A 22,840-nucleotide genomic window follows, 5' to 3' on the forward strand; every position below is an offset into this window, starting at 1 on the left:
TCTTAAGTAACTCCTACATTCTATTCTGCATGGGAGGGATTCCTCATTAAAGTTAATTACAAGCACCTTCCTGTAGGGATTTAAGTGAAATCTTGTCCTGCATGGCCTGTTTTTCAGCTGGACATGTGCAGTTTGGCGTGAGCTGTGTCTCTATCCCTAACTGATCCTCTAAAACTATTAGAATTGCCTAAATGGCAGGAATTACAACATTTTCAGATTCAGAAATTGACATAAACGAGCTATTTATTTTGATTTTTCTTGCCAGCAAGCCACACTGTTTCCAGAAAGAAACAGAAAAAGGGCATCTGTGCATTCAGAGTGAACCTATTTATAATCTGAATTTGTATCAGTGGAAAGCATTTCACACTTGATTTACTGAGAGTTCTTTCTTTCTCTCTCTCTCTCTCTCTTTTTTTTTTTTTCCCCTCTGAGTTTCCCTGACTTTTTCTTATGGCTGAATTTCCACAGGACTACGTGGGAATCTGAGCTACACAGGAGGCTGACAACCAGAAGAATTGAGCGATCATGCCCTCAGGTATTTTGATCAGTTATGGAATGCTTTATTTCAGTTCAAGTAAGCTGGGACATTTCAGTAACAATTGCACACCCCTGCACAGTGAACTATTTTGCCTACTCTGAAATATAATATGGAGAGCTGCCTTTCTGCCTAGGGAATGTGCTTTTCTTATTTCTTTTTTAAAAATTTTATGTAGTGTGTTTAAAATTTGAACTTGTGTTGATTTTATAAGGTGAAAGTGTGTACTGTGAGTGCAAACCAATGACTGCTGAAAGGGTCTGGCATGTACTGTGAACACATGAGCAAACAATAAAATTTTACTACTGTGTCTATATATTGCTGAAGAGAACATGAGCTTTCTGGGAAAGTGGAAACATTTAGGTGCTTTTGTTAGACCAGTAGTAAATTGAAGCATTCCTCTTTGGTCACTGCTAAAAAAATACAGCTCTCCTGCCATGCATATGGATGAGATCAAAGGACATATTTATACCTGATAGTGAAATGATTTGTCTTTGCATATTTCATGGAAAATCACAGAATCATATGATTTGTCTTTTCATATTTCATGTAAAATCATAGAATCGTAGAATCTCTAGAGTTGGAAGTGACCCTTAAAGGCCATCTGGTCCAACCCCGTTGCAATGAATAGGGACATCCACAGCTCGATCAGGGTGCTCAGAGCCCCTCCAGCCTGACCTTGAGTGCCTCCAGGGATGGGGCATCCACCACCTCTCTGTTCCCCTCTCAGTCTCATAGCTGTGATTTCCCAGGCTTTCAGCAGTGAGCACAAGGCTGACTGTGTCACTCCGTCATCTCCTACTGTCAAGGGACAGACTAGAAAAAGATCATCTGTTGGGGGGAGTAAAGAAAATGTTTAGGTGACACCTAGGCACAATACATTTTCTATTTTTATTTTTTTTTCCAAAGAGGATCTGACACACTGCACAGTGCTTTGCAGGTCCTTGCTCAGGGCAGTCTCCGGCTGAGGCACGTTCTTGCTCTGTTTTATGTCAATAGGTGCTCCCTGATCCTGAGCTCTCCCTCCTGGAATTCCTCATTGCACTTGCCGTCAGGTTTCTTCCAACCCATTTTTGCCTCTGGCGCTGTCCTGTCCCTTGCTACCTTTACTGAAAAATCAAGTGAGGACTGAGACAATGTTCAGGAAAAAATATCACTGCCAGTCATTATATTGTGCTTATAAAGCCTTACGTGAGTTGGCAAATTTACTTTATGTTCTAAGTAAAGCAAATACATGGCCATCCTAGGCACTTTATTTTATTCAACATGCTTTTCTCATTTCAATGTCATTTAATTCTGATATTCACACCAGGGAATAACCAAAAAGCTTTCTCTGCATATATACCTACATAAACTGACATCCTGTATGGGCAGTTAAGTAGGAAAGCAGTCAGATTGCCCTGGAATGCTAATTAATGTGTAGCATTTACAGACACTACATCACATCAGAGCCAATTACACTTATATTGTGCTCAGCCTCTTTACCCATTCCTGCGTATGTGTCTGTTGAATCCCATCCATATTTAATTTAGGAATGGATTAGCTAATGAGATGGTAGCAACAGTGACTAGCCTGGCAGTAAGGCAATGAAAGCTATCCAGCAAACACATTCTGATTTCGAAGTTCTCAGTGAAGGGCAGTAAAGAAAAAATAAACTCCAGTAGAACTTCCCTATAAATCCAACTTCTCTTAGGATTGATCTGACCAGAGTTCCCTCTTGCAGAGAATGATTTTCTTCTCTCTTGTGATAGTGTGGGTGATGGACAATAATGGCTACCAAAACAAAACAAAACAAAACAAAAAAACCCAAACAAAACAAAAAACAAAAAACAAAAAAACCAAACCTTTGTGCAGTAACTATTCCAGAGTGGAGGACAGTCTTAAAGCTGCACAAACTGACTCCACACAAATGCTGTTTGATTAAATAATAAGTATCCAGGGATAAAAGTGATGCTTCAGTAATATGTTAGGAGTGGATTTATTCCAGAATAAGTCTAATACTCTGTCTTATTTTGCAACTTTTTGCTCCACAGACTTTTTCTTTGATGGTGCAGGTGAAGGAGAACAGAAACATGAAAATACTTCAGCTCTTCAGGCTCTCTTACTCTTTCTCTGCAGAAACCATTTTGTGCAGTGCTCCAGGAGCCAGCTGCTTCACTTCAATCAAGCACAGCACAGTTTCAGGGTAACTAAAAGAAAATGAAGGAAAGGAAATGCCTCTCCTCCGAAGTAGCTTACATAAAGGCATTGGAAAGAAGGCCTAATTCTTCTACTGGGTAAAATATTTTTCATTTAGACCTGAAAATGGATGCAATTTTCTGCAGATAAAACTGTTTAGTGAGATGTGCAGAATACTGGCATATCCATCTGGCGAAGTTTCACATGGCAGTGCCCCTGTTTTTCAGTGCTGTTCATGTCATTTTTTCATGGGGCAGAAGCAGAGCTTGCAGCACTCATAGCCAAGCAGTGCTAAGTGGCGCCAAGCAGTGCTAAGTGGCATCAAGCAGACTCATGTCCAACTTTCTGGAAAAGTGCATGGGAATTACAAATGGAGCTCTGAGGATCAAGCAGGGAGATGAACAGGGAATTTGTTAGGGGATAAAGGATAATCTATGCTATCAAAGAGAGAGCAGAAATGAGCCTGAGTCCAGCCAAGAAAAAGAGCAGAAGAGGTGCTCCCATCACAGCAGATCAGCTCTGAAGGCCACATGGTGCCTTGGGTACATGGATAAGCTTGGTTTGAAGAGAACAAGAGCAGCTGAGTGTGCAACTTAAATGATGTTGGTGCTGTCTCTCCATGAGTAGGGCCAACAGTGGGCAGCTTCAGGAGGGCATGTAGGTTTGGAGCAGGTGAAAGTAGCAGTTCTATAGAAAGCTGCAGTGTTTCATAGAGTCATAGAGTCATAGACCAGTTTCATAGAGTCATAGAATAGAATCACAGAATTGTTTGATTTGGAAGGGACCTTTAAAGATCATCTAATCCAACTCTCCTGCAATGAACAGAGACACCTACTGCTACATCAGACGTTCAGAATCTCTTCCAGCCTCACCTTGAAAGTCTTCAAGGACAGATTGTGTTGCTTTGGACTGCTTTGATTGCTTCATGAGTCAAGGAAACCAAGCATACTCAAAAAAAGTTGACTGTATGTGAGCCAACAAGTACTGCAGGACTTTTCTCTCATAAATCTGTGTGTAGTTAAGAAGATACTTGAATGTAGTAAAATTAGAGAATCTGAGTTTTGACAGCAATGCTAGGAATTCCTTGGATAGAGATGGGGGAGAAAGAAAGAGGTGCAGGTGCTGTTACTTCAATATTTTGTTAGCTGCTTGGTGTTACTCTTAGTTCTTATGCCAGGTGTTGGTGCCAGGTGTTTTGAACAGCAACAACTGTTAGGTACAGCTGTATCCACCATGCAAAGTCAAGAAATTAGACAGTGCTCTGCTTTTTCAAAAAGGACAGCAGATGTTAATATCTTGTAACTTTTGACTGTGAAGGGAAGAACAAACAAAACCTTTTCTACTGACAATGTTTAAACAAGTTCTAAGGCAGGCTGCTTTATCCTTTCCTACAGTCAAGATAAAATAAACCAAACCAGACTGACCAAAGAAGGGAAGAATGGAGAAGTTTTTTTTCTACCTAGCTTCCTCCCTCCCCTTATCCACCCCCTATTCTCTGCAACAAAAAGTTGATTGAATCATGAAAGTTGGGAAATTCAGCATTATAGATTACAAGAAATGCAGCTCGTCTTCTTTCTTTATTGAGAGACAGAGCTGCCTTCTAGCCACTGTTTCAGCCAGCCCTTTTCAGAGCCCTGTTAACAACAATCTGGCTGAGCATGGCAGTTTGACAGGACTGGGATGATTCTTATTGTTTTGCTATTGCCTTTCAGTCAAGCTGCTGCCATTCTGCTGTTTGGCTACCTTGACTGACAGTGTGCAAGTGCCATGTTTCTGACTTGGGGACCTTTCTGTGGTCAAGTTGCGTGCAGCTTTGCAGATGAGAATTCAAATGAGTAGAAGTCACAAAATTAAGACATTGAAATTACAGCCCCCACACCAGTGTGCAGTCAACCACAAATTCAAAACATGGTGTGGAATGATGGGAAGAGCAATGTGAGAATCACTTCAGCACAGAGTTTAGCCCCATGTTTTTCATGCAATGAAATCTGTATTTTGCTTTATACAATGGACAAAACTTGCTGAGGGGTGATTATCTTCTGTTTTCTGTTTTGAGTCCATTTACTCTGTGCAGAATTTTTGTTTTATTTCAAAATAAGGTGCATGTGAAGGAGTGGGTGTGAGTATATGTCTGCTGTTTCTCAGTAAACTACTGTTATTTTTACTTTGCATGTTGCAAATATCACATAGATGCCTGAAACTGTTTAATCACATATCTTCTGATCTGGTCACAGAATCACGCAGCTCTTCAGTTACTTTCCTGCATGGACTAGTTTTCTAGTCTCAGTTTATAATTGTAGAATCATAGAATTGCTTGAGTTGGAAGGGACCCTTGAAGGCCATCTAGATGAACACCCCTGCAATGAACAGGGACACCTACAGCTGGATCAGGGTGCTTGGAGCCCCTCCAGCCCGACTATCTCCAGGTGGCTTCCACCACCTCTCTGGCCTACCTGTTCCAGTGCCTCACCACTCTGATTGTAAAATATTTTTTCCTTATATCCAGTCTAAACCTCTCCTCTTTTAATTAGAAACCGCTTTCCCTTATCCTATCACAACAGACCTACTAAAGAATCCATCCACTTCTTTCTTATAACCCACCTTTAAGTTACTGACAGGAATAATAATTAGACTGTTTCCAGTATCTGGACTGTATGTTTAAGAGATCATCTGAGCTAGGTTAAAGTCCATACTGGTGTAGACATGCACTAAATGGTAAATGACTGAATTACATTACGCTAATATTAGCCAACAAAAGCAGTGATAAAAGGATTTGGCTATAGGAACAAAAAAGACAGTGATGTGAGTTTTGGATACTGCAAAGGTTTCTGAGACACTGAAGAAATGGCAGTCACGTCTACTAGCAGCAATCTAAATACAAAACTGTAGGAGTGAGAGGAGAGGAGAGGAGACAGTACAAAAGCTTCTGCTATTATTAGTCATTGTGTAGAAGGTCTAGTGTTCAGAATAGAGAAAACAAGGAATTTGGGATCTGACTTGTTAGACTGGAGTGCATGGAAGAACTTGGAGCTGTGACAATCTCTGAGGACACCCTGCCACAGAGTGTGCCTTACACTTTGCCCTTCCAAGGTCACATTTAAAGCTGTAGTGGATGCATATATTTACCAGAAAGCCAATGAGATTTAAAGATGGTCTAAAAACATTTGAGCTGCCCTCAGCCCTGTGTCAGAATAGCTGCTGTGCTCAGCACATCACCAAGCAACTCAGAGGGGTACACAGGGCTTTTTAATGCATGACACTTTAACACAGTCCAAAGACTCTGTCATGACACATGCCAGCAGTGATTCACTGCCTCTCAGGTGCCACGTGATTAACCCGTCTCTCATTTATTCTCTCTAATTATTACTTAAAAATAATAATAATAAAAAAATCTTCATGTTCTCATCTTTTTCCACATAAAAATGTCAACTTGTCAAAAGAGAGAGGAGCTGGAAAAAATTCCTCTCCTTTTCACCTTGTCTGGCTTCTTTAAAACCAAGCTATGCAAAGCTTTAGTGCAGCCTGACAAGACCTAACTGCTGAGATTTCACAGGCACCGGGGGAATGGAGGTGGGAGGGAATGGGAGAATTGATCCTGTAAGGGCTCTGCCACAAGCTACTGCGTCTGCAGGGTCTCTCACAGACACCTCAGGGTTGAAGGAGGGCAGCTGAAATGGAGCAGAGGGAATCACATTCAACAGGAAAGTAAGAGGCATAGGAATAGAAAAATATGATGATAAATCTGTTTCAGTGTAAGAAAAGCCGCTGAGTTAAACAGCTAGAAAAAGTGGAAACTTGTTTCTGTGATAGGATGTGTGCCTCTGGAAAGGAAGCAGAGCATCCTGAGTCATTATTTGGTACATTTTATTTTGACACAGAGAACTTTACAGCCTGAAAATGGGTTGAAGGATTTCTGTGCTACAAGCAGGCCATCTGTTCATGACTGTATTAGACGCGATAATGTTCTTTTCTTCACAACTATTAATATCATGGCTCCAGTTGGCCTGCTCCTCTGCCTGGATCTGGCTGGTAAACAGTTGGTCTAAGAGACTGCTATATTCCTAAAACAAAAATACTGTTTTGATGTAAAAATGTGCACTACGGAGTTAGTGAAATGAAGGGAGCTTCTCTTTTCCAGGATGCAATACACAAAGCTCTGGTAATCAGAAAGTGTGGTAAGTCAGTGGCAGATCTGGACCTCTTTATGGTGGTGGAGTCACTTTGACATGCACTGCAGGACCATGGCATTAGACCAGGGCAGAGCCTTTTCTTACTTTACCCTTTCATATCACTCAGATGATTCTTGGTGGGAAGAGATACTTGCATGATCACTCCCGATTTGTTACTTTCTTCTGTAGGTTTCTAGTTCCCTGCCAGAAGCAGTTATAAATTTTGGGAGAAAGAGATAATATTTTACACATTGCAGTAGTGCTGGAGGGGGGGGAGAGGTTAGGCATGGTGAAATCTGAAGAAAACAACCTACAGTAATAGTTTTCAGCTTGTTTGCAGTTTTGATTGCGTCTCTTCTTTTTTTTCTTTCTCTTTTTTTCTTTTTCTTCTTCTTTTTTTTTTTTTTTTCCAGAAGGAAGTGAGTTGTAAGTAGCAGATAAGCATCACAGAATACTCTGTGATCCCATTGTGACTTTCTTCTGCCACCATCTGGAACAGCAATTGAGTTTACAGTTGGAAAAATCTCTCTCCATGTCTTTTTTTTTTTTTTTTTTTTTCTCTCAGTTGTTACTTTTCCAGAAGGCCAAGTTACTCTTCTGCAATCTTCAAACCCAATTTCTTATTCAGAAGCTGCTGTGGGAGCTGCTTTTTATCCTATTATGTCAGTCTCACTGTCCTTCAGGAGGCAGGAATTCATTCAGGAACTACTCTTTTTGCAGTTTGCCTATAGTCATGTACCCAATTCCTAATTAGTTGGATGAGCAGCCATCAGATGCACTGATTACACCTCTTCACCATGTAGAGTTCACTCCTCGGGGTTTGGTTCCCCAGGTGAACTTCCTTTTTTTCGTACTTTCAGCACACTCCCCCCCTGGTGGCAGGACCAAACTAGTGGAAGGAAATCTTCTGTCAGCACGTCAGAACAAAGGTGTTTCTCCTGGCAGCCCTTCACCTCCTGCAAGCTGAATATACCAGAATGGTCAGTTTTAGGCTCTTTGGGAAGCCTTTCTTCTGTTTCCATTTGAGCCATAAAGCTTGATTAAGAGTTCTGAGCTGGAAGAAGTGATTACAGTGATCAGGACTCTGGGATCCCTTTTCAGACTGCCAGGAAGGATGGGAGGCTTTGAGTACTCTGTCATCCAGAGGAATGCATGGAAAAGGTTCATAGGGAACCATGGAATTGCCTATGCTTCTTCCATTGGCTCCACAGTGAGCCTGCTCATTTCCACATACCCAAAGTCTAAGCAGTTGCGATTAGCTGAGAGAAACTAGTTTACTTTTCAGGGGACTGAATCTGTCAGCTCTGCAGTATATTCTTCAGTGCTAGTCCTGTATTTCATATAGCCCTTGGTTATCTGTGCTCAGGAATATGCTCATCATCTACGTTTACATCATAGGTGTGCAGAAAAGCAAGCCTATGTGTGGGAAAGAGAGCCCTAACTCTTGTACTGAGCTACAGCTGAGTGTCTCCATGCTCCTGGCACCTCCCAAGAAAGCACAGAATGGAGGCAGGAGCTGAGACTGGCTGACCAGAAAAGTCTACAAGAAAGGGACTGGGACTTAGTGGGAGCAGTGGCTAAAGGAACCTTCTGGGAGAAATTCCAAGGGTAAGGAGAGCAACTGATACTTTGAGGAGGCATATAGAGCCAGGCATACAGCATCATGAGGATGGAAACATAAAGCGGAGAACACCAGAGCCCGTTAACTCAAGCCTTGTGTGGTCTGTGCCCTCTTGCTCCCATCTGCTGGGCCACTGTATTCAGTGAAGAGATTCTCACTCTTTTAGCTCATAAACTGTGAGACACCCCACAGTGCAGGTTGTCTCAATCCAGAGGAAGTGCAGTTACACAATTACAGCGGGTGCAGCGTAGTCATAAAATTTTTGAAAGAATGTTCTTTGGACATAATGGCAGCATTTTGCCAATATTCTGTAACTCAATAAACAAGCAGTAGAGCATTGATTCATTGCTAGTGGAAAAAAGAATCACAATTCCCAATAATAACATTTCTCATTTCTTATTTGACAATAGCTGATGGCAGCTTTTATAGACCAACCTCTGCTGAGCACACAGCTGCAAGGAAATGAACCCATGCGTTAATGTGCAACACTGTACTGCGTAGACTTAGCTGAGGAATAATTTGTACAAATTGCTGATGGAAACCAAATCAAAAGAAAGAAGCCTGCTCTGATTGCTGCTTGGGAGGGACAAATCTAGAGGGGTAAGTGCACTTTGGACAGAGTCCACAAGGTGCCCTGATTTTCCAGCTGAGCCTGGATACAAACTCAAATGTAAGCCCACCCTTTGCTCTTGGTAGTGAGTTCTCTCTTGCATGTGTAATGTGCATGTGTAATTTGCATCTGAATAAATGTTCCTAACTGCAGGGAAGGATTGAACAGTTTAGCGCTAGGTTAAGAAAGAAGAGGAAAAATGAGTGAAAACACCGTATGTAGGAAATCAAGGGAACTTGTATTCCTGGGGCCAAAAGAGGATTTCTTAGATTCTCCTCGACTCAGCATTTCAGGTCAAATCATCACTTTGATGAGAGCTACTTTTTGCCAGAGCTGCTCTTCGTGGTAAAATGTTTTGCAGTTTGGTTTTTGATCAGGAATGTGTGATGCTGTAGGCTAGTCAGGGCTTTTTATGTAAGGCCAAAGTTTACAATGAAGGGCTAAGTTGGTGTTATACCTCAGTATGTATTTAAATTCAGATGAAAAGCAGTCTTGATCACTTTATACCTCTTGTCCCTCCAGGTGCTCACTGGGTCTTTTGACACAGTCTGAGAGGAGATGCTTCACAACATGTATCAGGTTTATCTCCAGTTATCAACCAAAAACAGTTTCAAGCAAAAAAAAAAAAAAAAAAAAAAAAAAAAAAAAAAAAGTGCTTTCCTCACAAAGCATTGCCAGGTGATTTATAACACTAGTGTTAGGCAAGTCCTACATTATCTCACTTGAGAGCAGAGATTGAACGTATCATTAGTAGAGAATTAGTCTCAAGGAAACTGTCTGTAACTATACAATTTATGTGGATTTACAATTTAGTAGTGCAAGGAGGGCTGATTATGCCACTACATTGAGTACATATATGCAGTACAGTTGGCCTATGCTGATGGCTCTATGAAAACAGCAAAATGTGGGAAAAGATTCAGTGCTGTGCCAATGGAAAAAGAGAATGTCCTTCCTAGGTGGTTCTTCAGAGGTATGGAGTAATGCAGTGTGAAGCAGACTGATTTTCAAGACATAGGAATTTTTAAGAAATACATGGGAGCCTCTTAGTGGAAAAATTGTGTATCTTCTGGCAGAATTTACTACAGAGTAGATTAGCTGTCTCAGAAATGGAGGTCAGGATCAAAAGACTCTTTGGTAAAACTGGTCACCAAACTAGTCCTCATTTAGGCTTGATGAACTTATTTCACAGGTGATTTTATTCCTCTTTCAGGAGAAAAAATGCATGAGTTCTGGTTTTGGAGACATGTAGATCCTTAGTTCCATCATAATAACACAGAGACTATCCTCCTTTAGAGCTCAGATGTTTCTTTCCCTTGCCATGGCCAACTTACAATAAAGAGGTGATATAATATGAACACTGAAGCTTTCTTTTCCTGAGAATAGATTGTATCTAGAAGGCAAGGTCAAGAAAAATGGAGATTTCTTCTAACACAGTGAGATGCAATACCTTGTGCTCAAGTGAAAATAGCCTGCGTGATACCTTCCTTTCCTGCCCTTTTTTTTTATTTGATTTGATTTTTTTAAAGAAGAAAGTTACTCTACAAAAATATTAGTCAGTTCACGGGCACAACTGGTAGGGTTTTTTTTGTTTTTTTTTTTTTCCCTGTGTGCAACTTGAGCTTGGCTCCTAGAAAACTACACTTTATCCCACAAGATATTATCAGTCCTGACTCACATGGGAAAATATTCTCCAGGCAAAGAAAAATTGATTCTTTAACTGTAAGGAGGAACCCATGGTGAAAAGAATTGATACTGTGAAGCCCTGTTTTCAGTTTCTACTTTTGAGGTATCTCCAAGGAATATTAGTCACTGGGGAGGATAAATTCACAGTGAAGAATTCAAATGTTTGCAGATAGAACCCATGCAGAGTCATAGTCTGCTAGAATACAAATGCTGTAGACTAGATAAAAATGCTAAAAATTGTTCACCTTGCCACTTCTTATCCATATTTTATTAGTTAGTGTATATGTTCTGCTCTTATTGATTCTTTTAGACTATGTCTTTTTATCCCTTTGTTTTGCACTCCTCTTGAGCGCTCTATGCTGCAACAGGCAAGAACTATTCAGCAGATGTTTCTGCCTTGTGGACTCTGACATTCCATACTTATTCTTTCTTGACAACTAGAAATCCTGACTGAGATGTTTCATTTTTCTCACTTGAGCTTTGGGAGCACTATGGAATAACAACTAATCAGTACTAACTCCTGTAGCTTGTATTAATATTAATTACTCAACACTAGGGACAGAATGTACCCTTAGCAAATTTGCAGATGATGCTAAACTAAGGGAATACCTAACATACTGAAGAGCTGAGCTATGTTCCAATACATCTTGAGCCAAGAGAAACCTCCTGAAGTGCAGAAAGAGGAATCCAAAGCTCCTTATCTGAGGAGCAGCAGCAGCAGGCACCAGCAGGTTGAGGACAGAATGTCCTAACAGCTGCCAGTTGAACAAGACCTGGGGTCACAGCAGATGCCAAGTGTAAGAGCTAGTAGCTGTTTTCCTTGCAAGCACCACCAACAGCATGGCAGAAGCCTTTGCGGTGGTGTGGCCAAGGGAAGGTGATAATTCAGCACTGGTGAAGTCACACTTCATATAGTTTCCAGTTTGAGAACTCTCCAGTTCAGGGGAGAAGGTGAGAAAACAGTGATGGTCAGGTTGAAGACTTGATGATCAGGGTCTACTCTACTGGACTACTCTAGCCTGCTGAAGGTGGGATCTGGGGCTAAGTAACAGCATCAAGCTACATGGCCAGGAGTTACAGAAAAGCCTGAGATAAACTCTTAGCAATAGTAGCAAATGTATAGCAAGGGTCAATAGTCACACATTGCAGCTTGTATAGTTCAGGTTAAACATCAGGGCAAAAATTCCTCACTGGGAGGATGTTGCAGTATTGGAACATGTTACCCAGAGTGGTCAGAGACCCTTCATCCCTAGAGGTTTTAAGAACTCAGAAGCAACATCTGATCTAATCTTAAACTGGCCGTAGTCCTGATTCTTAAGTGATACAGGCCCAGATGTACCAGTGATCACTTCCAGCCAGCACACCCATGACTATGAATCTGAGGGATATGGTAAGCCAATCAAAAGAATCCTATTGCAGTCAGATTTTTATTGAGTAGCCTGTAGTTATGAAGTGTTACTGAGAAGTGAAATAAGTGTACAATGTGGAAACTATTCTCCTGAATCATGTTTTACATGTTATAAAGTTGCTGCAGAATACATGACTCCCAAATGAGATGAACACAGGGCAACTTTTCCGACTGGCTTGAACCCCCTTTCTGGAAGACTTTTGGCATCTGCCAATGTTTAAGTATGAACTTTGTTTTAAGCCTTTGCATATATATATTGTTTGGTTAAAGTCCAGGAGTATGTGAATAGTTATTTAATGAATATTTGTTATAAATGTTATTTGATGAATTATTTGAAGCACTTGAGAAGCTTAAGCTGGCTCCTGGTCATTGTTCTATTCCTGAGCTACCTTGGCTGTGGTTCACTTTGAATAATTGATTCAGAAAAATTGAATATATGTTTTACATCTGTGTCCCATATTGAGGTTACCAGTACCCAAAATTGGTTATCTGTCTTCCAAGTTAAACTTCCATGAAAATACAAGCTGTTTCCATGTCTTCATGAGTGCAGTTTTTTCCAGAAGAATACCTCCTCAACCTTTGCAGAAGCAATTGCAGTGAAAATGTGTCCATGCAAAACAATGTAGGAGCAGTTTTAAAAGTAAAGTAGAACTTGCAAGAAGTCCATGCCATTCTTTATTACTTCATCAGGTTCTTTGCTTGTCACACAGAAGACAGGAATGTTATCACTGTGGTCAGATCAATATTCACAGAACTGAAAAATTTTCTTTCACATAGCCAAATATATTTTTTCAAAGTACCCAGTGTCAGTATGAGTGAAAACTGTGAGGGCCTGAATTCAAAGCCTGTGGAAACCTTTGCTAAGGCTCTATTTTGAGAGTCTCTGTACAATGCTGTGGAGAATACTGTATGGTGAGACATTCTTATTTGACAACAGCATTTGGATATTGTACATGCCAGTAAAATGTATAGCCATGTGAATTTAAGGCTCTTCAAACTCCAGATGCCCTCAGGGAATTCTGAGGTACTTTTTTTCAGAATTGTTTTGTGTTTCTCTTCTTGTTTTCATAATTATTTTTTCATGTTCTTTTTGATACTTATGACATGGAAGTAATTATACCTAGTGTAGAGTTACCTGTTGCTGTATTCAGCCCCATTATATGGTCAATATTTTCTCTGTCTGATAGACTTGAAAGTGTCACAGGATGTCAATTCCAGCTAGATACCAGTGGAGTAGTGAATCTCCCATTTATCAGAAGCCTTTATAAAAGACTTCGCATGTATGTAACATGAAGTGAAGTTACAGGGCCCTACCAACAGCTCGTCTGTTACCTTCTTTTAGAAATTATAGTAGTTGGGGATTAAAAGTTTCATGCTTTGGAATTTGTCTTCAGAAAAATCTAAGTGCATATGTTTTATTAACCAAAAAATCTTCTGCAAATCATTTGGCTAGCATCTTGTTGTCCAGTATTGTCTTTAGTTTCTGAAATTGATATTTGCTTAGTGTTAACAGAGTTTGCATTACTGTAATAGAAATTATTTGGTCCAGGAAAGGAAGAACAACAAAGTTCAAGTACTGTGACTTTCTGTTTGATCTCCACTCATGCTTTAATTTTCATATTAATTATGTATTATAGGAAGCCAGAAACAGAATTAGTGTCAAGAAAACCCAGAAAGAAAATATTGCCTGAACATGCAAGATTCTCCAGAGTCAGCTCATTCAGCCATTATACTAAATACATTTGTACAAGATTCTCTTTGTCTCATCGTTTTATCCTGAAGCTGTGATTTAGTCAAATGAAATAATGGAAAAGTACCACTATAATGCTGTAAATGCCATTATAGACATGTGTACAAAACACTTATTAGTACCTTTTCTGAAACTGTTATATTGTTCTGTTCTCAGCCCACTGGACCAGCTATGGGGCCTGGAGACTGTTCTGTACCTCTGCACAGTGATAGTGCTCTCTCCCACCTTTTATACTCATAGAACACAAATGTCCCATCTGCAAGAGAAGTAACATGAAAAGGAGCAACATCTGCAACAGCTGTGTGTATCAGTAGCTAACCCTTGGGAGGACTCATGACTGGGCTCTTTAGAAAGGTCCTGATCAAAATTTAAAGCAAAGGCAGCAACCCACTTTAAGAATAGAGACACAACACATGTTTTGAAAAGGTATCTTTTGTGAAACAGCACGCAATTAAGAAAAAAATATGTTTGAATATAGACTTCTATTGAGTTTTGCTATTAATATATGTCAAGTTGGTGTTCTTCTTAAAAGACAGTCACTGAATTATTATCAAGTTGTATGCATATATAATTAAGAGACTGCTGTGTGAAATGCATCTTTTTAAAATGGTCCCTTATTACTCATATGAATACTTGATTCTGAAGATGCTGTTTAGTGGAGGTTAAGCAAAAAAACTCATAAGCAAATCCCCATGTGAGTTGAGTGCATAAATACCCATTCTAGTCAAAGAAGAATCAATGAGTGCAGGTGCTTTGGGGTTTTTGTTTCTTTATTTTTGTTTTGTTTTTTAATTAGCTGGTTCTTACTGTTTTTATTAATCTGTTACTAATAGTGATAGCGATCCAAAATCTGAGTTCACTATCTGTGTTAACGGTTGTACAACAGTAGCTCTTCTGGGCACTGACAGAGCTCAAGGCATTCATTCATGAAAGTTCTCAGCTTTTGTTCAGTGACTTCTTAAGGGAACTGTCATTTTGGTGACATACTAGGCTAGTCTGGGATATATAAGAATGAGTGTAAGTATTTTTAAGGTTTCTTCAGTTAGGGTAGGACCTTTTGTTTGACCTCTCAGGTAAATGCCCTGAGCGTAGACCCCATACACATATGCAAACTCCTAAGAAACAATTATGTCCTACACTGATGCGGACACACAAGATTCTCCAGTTATTTGTCATTTCCCAGAGCACAACGCCTGTAGTCTGCTCAAAAGTTGTTTTTTATTTCCAGGAATTCTAAATGTTAGAAGATTCTTACATGCTGACTAAAAAAAAAAATAAAAAAATAATAAAAAAAATTCATCTCCAACTGTGCAAAAGACTCATGGACCTAGACAAAACAATGAAACATCTGAGCTTCTACCCTAACACTATGTTCTTTGAAGTTATGCCAGATGGTTTAGGTTCTTTATAATTTCTCATATGCAAAAGTCTTTCGTACAGCCTGGTGTTACTGCAACATCATGGTATTTGCAGTGCTTATTTAAATGCTAAGTGCGTTCCAAGAGTTACTGAAGAAGACAACATCCTCATGCTGAGAAAGGGTACTTGTGAGGCACCCAGTACAATTCAGCTTGTTCCCAATCCTCTCCTTGAAGAATACTGAGTAAAATCCTCTGTTTAGAGAAGCTTTAGAGAATTACACTGATTTCATCAAAGCGATGACAATTTATAGTAACTGCGAGCCTGACTATGTTCAGATATTTTAAAGTAGCCCATCAGACAGGAGTAATGAATGTAAAGGATTATCAAACAAACCCTATTTTGATTCATTCTATTACATATCTTACTGGCGTCCAAAATGCTTGCGTGGTTTTCTTTGAGGGAATAACTCCCATTTCAATACTGGTATCTTCATCCTACCTGCTGTGCTATCAGTTTGTTTTTTTCTTTTTATTTTCCCCAGAAAATTACCTTGCAGCAGATGACCATAGTATTTGGGGTGAAACAGGGAGTGGGCAGAAACTGCAATCTGGACATTTTCAAGGGGAGATCGAATTACACAGCTTGCTGTAAGAAGTACAAGCAAATTTTAGTCTGGACAGTGCTTATCTATTTTTGCAAGTACATCACTTTGGAAAGTGTTTTGCTCAGCTAATCTATATAGCTGTCATAGAAATGTAATTTTTCCCTCCTTCAAACCAACAGCGGGCACCTGGCAAGTTTACTTGCGCACCCATGCATTCAAGTCTAGCGGTTTCCATGGAAACCCATCAAACTGTCGCATCAGTTTTCTAACATGCTGCCACTTCACAAAGACGGGACAAGCTGTTTTGCACAATATTCCTGTATAATGCTATTTTGCTTTCTCTCTGAAGACAATTTAGTAAGATTCAGTGCTTGAAGACTGCAAGAATTGCTTTTTATTTTCTTTAAATCAGCTCATATACACAAGAAAATATAGGCTGGAGCTTTCACAAACTGACTGAAAAAGAAATTTTAAGCTATGAAACTCCCTATCTTGAGATGAGAAACATGAAAAAATCCTTAAAAAAAATAAGTGTGTTTATGCTATTATTTCATTAATACACTACATATATCTTTTGTTCCCTTCTGGGAAGATACTTCAATTCCAAACTCAAGATGTGACACATAGGTGCTTCTTTTGAGAGTCTCGCATGGTAACTTTTATGTTAAAATTTGAGAAATTTGTTCAGTGAGTTAAAGACATGGTCTCTGGGGAAGCAGGAGATTCAGCGATCCAGGAGTTCTTGCCTACTGTATGATTTAAAGTTAATCTGGTGACTATGAAACCAAGGCTTCTTTTATTATAAATAAATGAGATTTCAAGCTTTATCCTCTCATACCCAAAACCGAGGTTTTGGAGGAACTTCAGATTATCAAACAGACAGAGGAGTATGATAATTTCTCATTAAGACTATCCAAACATTTAGCTTTCAGATATGGTCTACCACAAATAGTTTTTCCCTGTAAGCTTTCATTTGAGTAAAATTCATGGCATGCACCCCACTCAGTATGCAATTGAACTGCTATCTATCATTCAGCTAGTGACAAGGATTTCCAGTAAAGATAAATATTCCGATACGAGCATTTTTTGCTTCATATAAAGCTCACTTCTAAAATGATTCTGGAATCTTAGAAGCTGCCAGTTCTTATAACTTAGAAGTGTGCTCTGGCACTGAATGTCTTTTTAAAAATATAAAGTCCTTTTCTACATTTGTTTCTTCCCTATACAGCACAATTTTATTGATATCAGCAGTTGGTCCTCATTTAAATTGGAGAAGTATCAAACCCTGTGAATTCATCTTGTGGAACAGCAAAAAATAACTAATGATATGTGTGTGAGATGAAGCTCAAAGAAAAGACTCAAGGAAAAGGACAGTTAGTTGGCAGGATCTATAGAATAAATGCACAGTAAAATTTACAAGAATGTCTTATCCACTGAATATTTATAATAGAAATCAGATGGAACTGGAAGCTGCAGGGGCATAAATGAGATAAATGCCCATTTATCAAGAAGCATCTTCCATCTGAGGGAACCTGAGACTGAATGGCCCATCCTGTAAAGGATTGAATACACTTAATATTGGCTTTCTTAATGGAAAGGTTTGTTTATGCCATTTAGCACTAATTTAATGCTAATGTGCCCATTTAATAACAATTGATATTAAACAGTTTCCCATTTGATGTTAATTCAAAATCACTGGTGTCCTATTCCAGATTGTACTTAGTGTCACTTATTTCAATTAGAGAAAAAATATGCAGTTTTATTTTTATATAAAACTTGACCGGAAACCTGAAATACAGGAAACACAGTACAGCCACAGAAGTATAGCATCTAATTTCATCATGTTAGTTGTTAAAATAGTGATCACAAAAGCCATAGAAAAATAATTAGATCCCGCAAAACATAAAGAATACATCCAGATGACACATGAATGACTGTAAGCTGCACGTGCATATATATATATATATATTTCTGGTTGAGCGTGGGCAAAAAGAGATTGTACTGAGGAAAGGGATTATGGTTTGATCATCACCATTTCCAGAGTAAAGCCATAGTACTCATCTTCTGGTTTTCCAGGGCAGCTGTCCCTGGCATAACAACAAAAACTGGTGACGTAATTCCCCACCAATGAAGTTCAGCAAAGCTGTGAAAGATCTGAAGCACAAGTCCTGCAGGGAACAGCTGAGGGAACTTGGGTTGTTCATTTTGGAGAAGAGGAGGCTCAGGGGAGACCTTATCACTCTCTACAATGACCTGAAAGGAGGTTGTGGAGAGGTGGGGATTGGCCTCTTCTCCCAGGTAACATTGATAGGATGAGGGGTGATGGCCTCATGTTGCACCAGGGGAGGTTCAGGTTGGATACTAGAAAAAGTTATTCTCTGAAAGAGTGGTGATGCATTGGAACAGGCTGCGCAGAGAGGTTATTACTCGTATCACATGGACTGTGTGTGCAGTCTTTTCATAAATCATCTACGTCTCTTCCCTTATGTATGTACATGTGCAGACTAAAGAGTATGTGTAATTCCTGAGTGTAGGTTCATAAAGTGAAATAATATTAGTATGTGCTATGCTAAATGTGGCTGCATCATTATTTACAAGTGGTCTGCCAGTCTAGCTATCTAATCTGTCAATGATGTCAGTGTCTTGTTAGTCTTGACCTGAGTCTTGATATATTTCTTAGCTGCCCTTTCATTCTGTAGGATTTGTGACTCCAGTATTGTGATTATGTTTTCTGTACATTGTCTGGATGGTTTATTTCAAACAGTGCAGTGAGTCAATTATGCTATTGCCTGTTTTCTGAGTGCTGGAGAAAAGCTCTCATTGCTTTCTGTCAGTTGACTCAGGCATGGCTATTTCCTGAGTAATTTCTCTTTGCCAGTAGGATAATGTCCTACTGAGAATATTGCCTCCTTATTGTGGAAACTTTTGTATTTTGGTGGCTCACAATTAATAACAGTGATGTTATTAATTTTCAACGTATTTTACAACTTTTAAAGCAACAAAAAGACTAATTTATAATGTTAAGGAATAAAATTATGGCCCACTCCTTCCCTAAAGGGAAATAGGTTTCCTGCACAATTTGCAATTCTTTCCCTCAGTGAATATAGCCTGTAGCAGGCTTTTAGAAGGAAAGCTAATTGTAGAGAAGTGGGAGGCATTACAGATAGGTTTACTTTACTGTTTGTTTGATTGTTCTTGAATAGAAAAAAGCTAAGATGAATTTGTGGGTAAGCTGATGGTAATGGGTCCTTTTTGAACAGGAGCTAGAGGAATCCATTCTGAGCACAACTGACATATCATCCTGTTTTTGATTCTGCTGTCACCAAAATGTCTATATATCTGAATCAGTCTGAGCCACTGTACACATCAAACTGTTGCTCTCCCAGTGTTTGCATTGATAATCCATCTTCTGCACTAAAATTTGACAAGCATAAAACTTTGAAAAGGCCAAGTTTGGCATCTCTTGAGATTATTTTTGACCCCAACTTTGACAGCAAATCAAGGAAATCATTAGCTGTATGCATTTTTCAAGTCCATTAAGCAACTGAGGTCTGGCAAGTTGCTATTATTAGTAGGAGAAGTGATAGCAACATTTCTATAGTTAATGGAAGCCTTGACATTAGAGGCTTGGCAATCATGGAAAGGCTTGTGTCCCTGTTGGGGCAGAATACATAAATGCACGTGATCCACTGTGGCACTCTGTGAACAAGTAGGGTCTTTCAGAAAATTAAAATACAGTTACTTAGAAAGCACATGGCCATATGCCGGTAGAGTGTTCTATCTCTCTTCTGAAGGAGACACTAAATGTTTAATAAGGTTTGTTGTACATTCTTCTTCCTGGTGACTTAAAATCTCTGAAATCTGAATTGCTGGTCTAATGGCTGTTGTATTCTACTAGAACAGGAAAGCAATCCCCATCTGAATATCACTTGGCAGGGTCAAATTCAAAGATACAATGAAATACTCCTAACCAACTTTTTGCCTGAGCAGCCTTATGTCCAAAGATGATAGTAGGAAGGAAATACTCCTACAGAGGGGAAATCTAACTGTGGGCTCACCTCCCTCAGTTCACTCCTATGTTTGCAGAAGCACTGTAATTATACACCCTTTTTTAGAGCAACATTCGCCTGTGCAAAATGCTGTCTTTCTTCTTTACAGCCTCTTTTGTCTGTCACTACATCTTCATTCCAAAAGTTTTACTTTGCAATGAAGATGAGGCAGTGTCAGTGACAGAACTTCTTAAACAGCATAGATATCACAGTCTACTTTGGTAATGTGTACCACAGCAATAAATTTCAGTTATTAAAAGTTCAGAAAACTAATGGTGCTGTATGGTAGGAAATGATAATAACTGGGAAAGCAACCACTCAAAAATTAACAATATAAATTTGGGTTGTATTCCTCTTTCCAAATTTTACCTCTTTGACCCTAGCCTTTGTGCAATACTTATAGAAAGAAAAGGAGGAATGACTCTAGCAGTAATATTGTTAATTTAGTATTCATGAAGGAGCTCTGAGCTCTCCCCTTGTTTTGAGGGCAGCGGAAAAGAAAAAAGACAGCAGAAATAGGAGAGGCATTTTAACAGATGCATATTCCAGCTTAGCAGAGGAGAATGGAAGAAACAGAGGTGAAAGCTAGCTTAGATGCTGAGGGAATACATATATTGCAAAACAGCTTTGAAATGTATAGTTCCATTGCGTCTTGTTTGTTATCTTTTCTCTTTGATTACAGGCATATTTTAAAACAATTATTTTGTTATTCTTCAAGTGAAGTGATAAAATAGTCCCTGAGTAATTGGATTTGTCACTGGGCATTTCATTCCTAGAAGTGTGGTGACCATGAAAACCTCTTTGGCGTATCAAGAATATTTTAATTCCTTTGCTGTCTTGCCCTGACCATATAATAACAGTATCCTCTTCTACCTGATTTGCACGCACTGAGTGAACAAAGATACCTGTCATTTCCACCTTTTGCCATATGCTTATGTTTCCAAATAACAGAAGTATTAGACCTGATAGGCAAACTTGCCAAACCTACCTCAACAAAATTTTATGAAGCTTGAAAGAGTAAATAATTTGGAATATAAAGACAATATGACAAGGGAAAAATAACTGGGGCTGGTGCAGGTATACGGGCTAATTGAGCTTTTCAGTGCAGTTTTGACTTTGCAGCCCAATAGCAATGCAATTCCATTCTGCTACAAGACTGGAGAAAGGCAAGGAGAGTAGATAAGAAACTTCACAGAAAACCAACTCAAATTTCATTTCCAAAAGAAACAAAAAGAAGAGACTTGTTGCCTGTTAGGAAAAAAAGCAACTTCAGGGCAATTCAGAAAGATGCTTCTGGTACTGCTGTCAGCGTGTTCCCATTTTGTTCCCTACTTAATTTTCTGTTTTGGCTGTACAATATGTCAGTTTATTTTTTATTTATAATTGTTTTTAAACACTTGAACAGCACAGCCAGCTGAGCCAAATGAGTTCATATTTTGAAACAAGCTGTAATTCATTATGGATTACTGTGTGCCATGTAAACTACTGCAATCTTAGGCACTTGTGCCTTTTTTGCACCCTATGTCATGCAGAGTGCAGTGATAGACCTTTCATACCTTTTAGGTAAGTGTCTTCTTCTGTACTATCTTAAAATTCTCCAGACTTAATCAGCAGTGAAGCTGGCTTGTTGTTTGAAGAAATCATAGAATCATAGAATCACAAGGTTGGAAAGGACCTACAAGATCATCTAGTCCAACTGTCCTCCCATTACCCACATACTAAACCATATCTCATAGCTCCTCATCCAGATGCCTCTTGAACACTGCCAGGGACAGTGACTCCACCACCTCCCTGGGCAGGCCATTCCAGTGCCTGACCACTCTCTGAGATAACAAGTTTTTCCTTATTTCTAATCTAAATCTCCTCTGGTGCAACTTGTGGCCATTTCCTCAGGTCCTGTTTGTTGCCTGGGAGAAGAGACCAAACCCCTCCTCATCACAGCCTCCCTTCAGGAAGTCGTAGAGTGCAATGAGGTTTCCTCTGAGCCTCCTCTTTTCCAGACTGAACAATCCCAGCTCCCTCAGCCGCCCCTCGTAAGACTTATGCTCCAGACCCCTCACCAGTTTTGTTGACCTTCTCTGGACACATTCTAGGGCCTCAATGTCTTTCTTGTATTGAGGGGCCCAAAACTGAACACAGTATTCAAGGTGCGGCCCCACCAGTGCTGAGTACAGGGGGATGTACTGTACCTCCCTGCTCCTGCTGGCCACACTATTTCTAATGCAGACCAGGATGCCATTGGCCCTCTTGGCCATCTGGACACACTGTCAGCTCACGTTCAGACGAGCATCAACCAGCACCCCCAGGTCCCTTTCCTCTACAGTCATCCAGCCAGTCATCCCCAAGCCTATAGTGCTGCATGGGGTTATTTGGCCAAAGTGTAGGACCCGGCACTTGGCCTTGTTGAACTTCATCCCATTCACCGCAGCCAAGTGATCCAGCTTCTCTAGATCCCTCTGAAGGGCCTTCCTACCCTCAGGCATATCCACACTACCCCCCAACTTGGTGTCATCTGCAAAGTTACTGAGGGTACACTCAATCCCCTCATCTAGGTCATCAATAAAGATATTAAACAAGATGGGCCCCAGTACTGATCCCTGGCAGACACTGCTAGTAGTGGGTCACCAGCTGGGCTTAACTCCATTAACTACTACTCGTTGGGCACCGCCCTCTAACCAGTTCCTTACCCAAAGAAGGGTATACCTATCACAATAGGGTATACCTGTCAAAGGAGAATACTACGAGAGACCATGTCAAAGGTTTTGCTGAAGTGTAGGTAGACTACATCAACAGCCTTTCCCTCGTCTACCAGTCTGGTCACCCAGTTGTAGAAGGAGATGAGGTTGGTCAAGCATGACCTGCCTTTCATGA

General features: G+C 39.8%; 1 long non-coding RNA gene across 2 annotated transcripts; it reads left to right on the top strand.

The window, feature by feature from the left end:
* The first annotated feature begins 348 nt into the window (after positions 1–348).
* On the top strand, positions 349–9,686 carry LOC121107282. Of its 2 annotated transcripts, XR_006931770.1 has the most exons (3): positions 349–535; positions 2,569–6,418; positions 7,743–9,686. It is a non-coding gene; the product is annotated as an uncharacterized LOC121107282 (long non-coding RNA). The 2 variants fall into 2 exon arrangements; XR_005841034.2 differs by lacking the exon at positions 7,743–9,686 and having other exon boundaries at positions 2,569–7,331.
* The last annotated feature ends 13,154 nt before the right edge of the window (positions 9,687–22,840 follow it).

This window comes from Gallus gallus, chromosome 1 (genome assembly GCF_016699485.2).
Source record: "Gallus gallus isolate bGalGal1 chromosome 1, bGalGal1.mat.broiler.GRCg7b, whole genome shotgun sequence".
Classification (NCBI taxonomy): domain Eukaryota; kingdom Metazoa; phylum Chordata; class Aves; order Galliformes; family Phasianidae; genus Gallus; species Gallus gallus.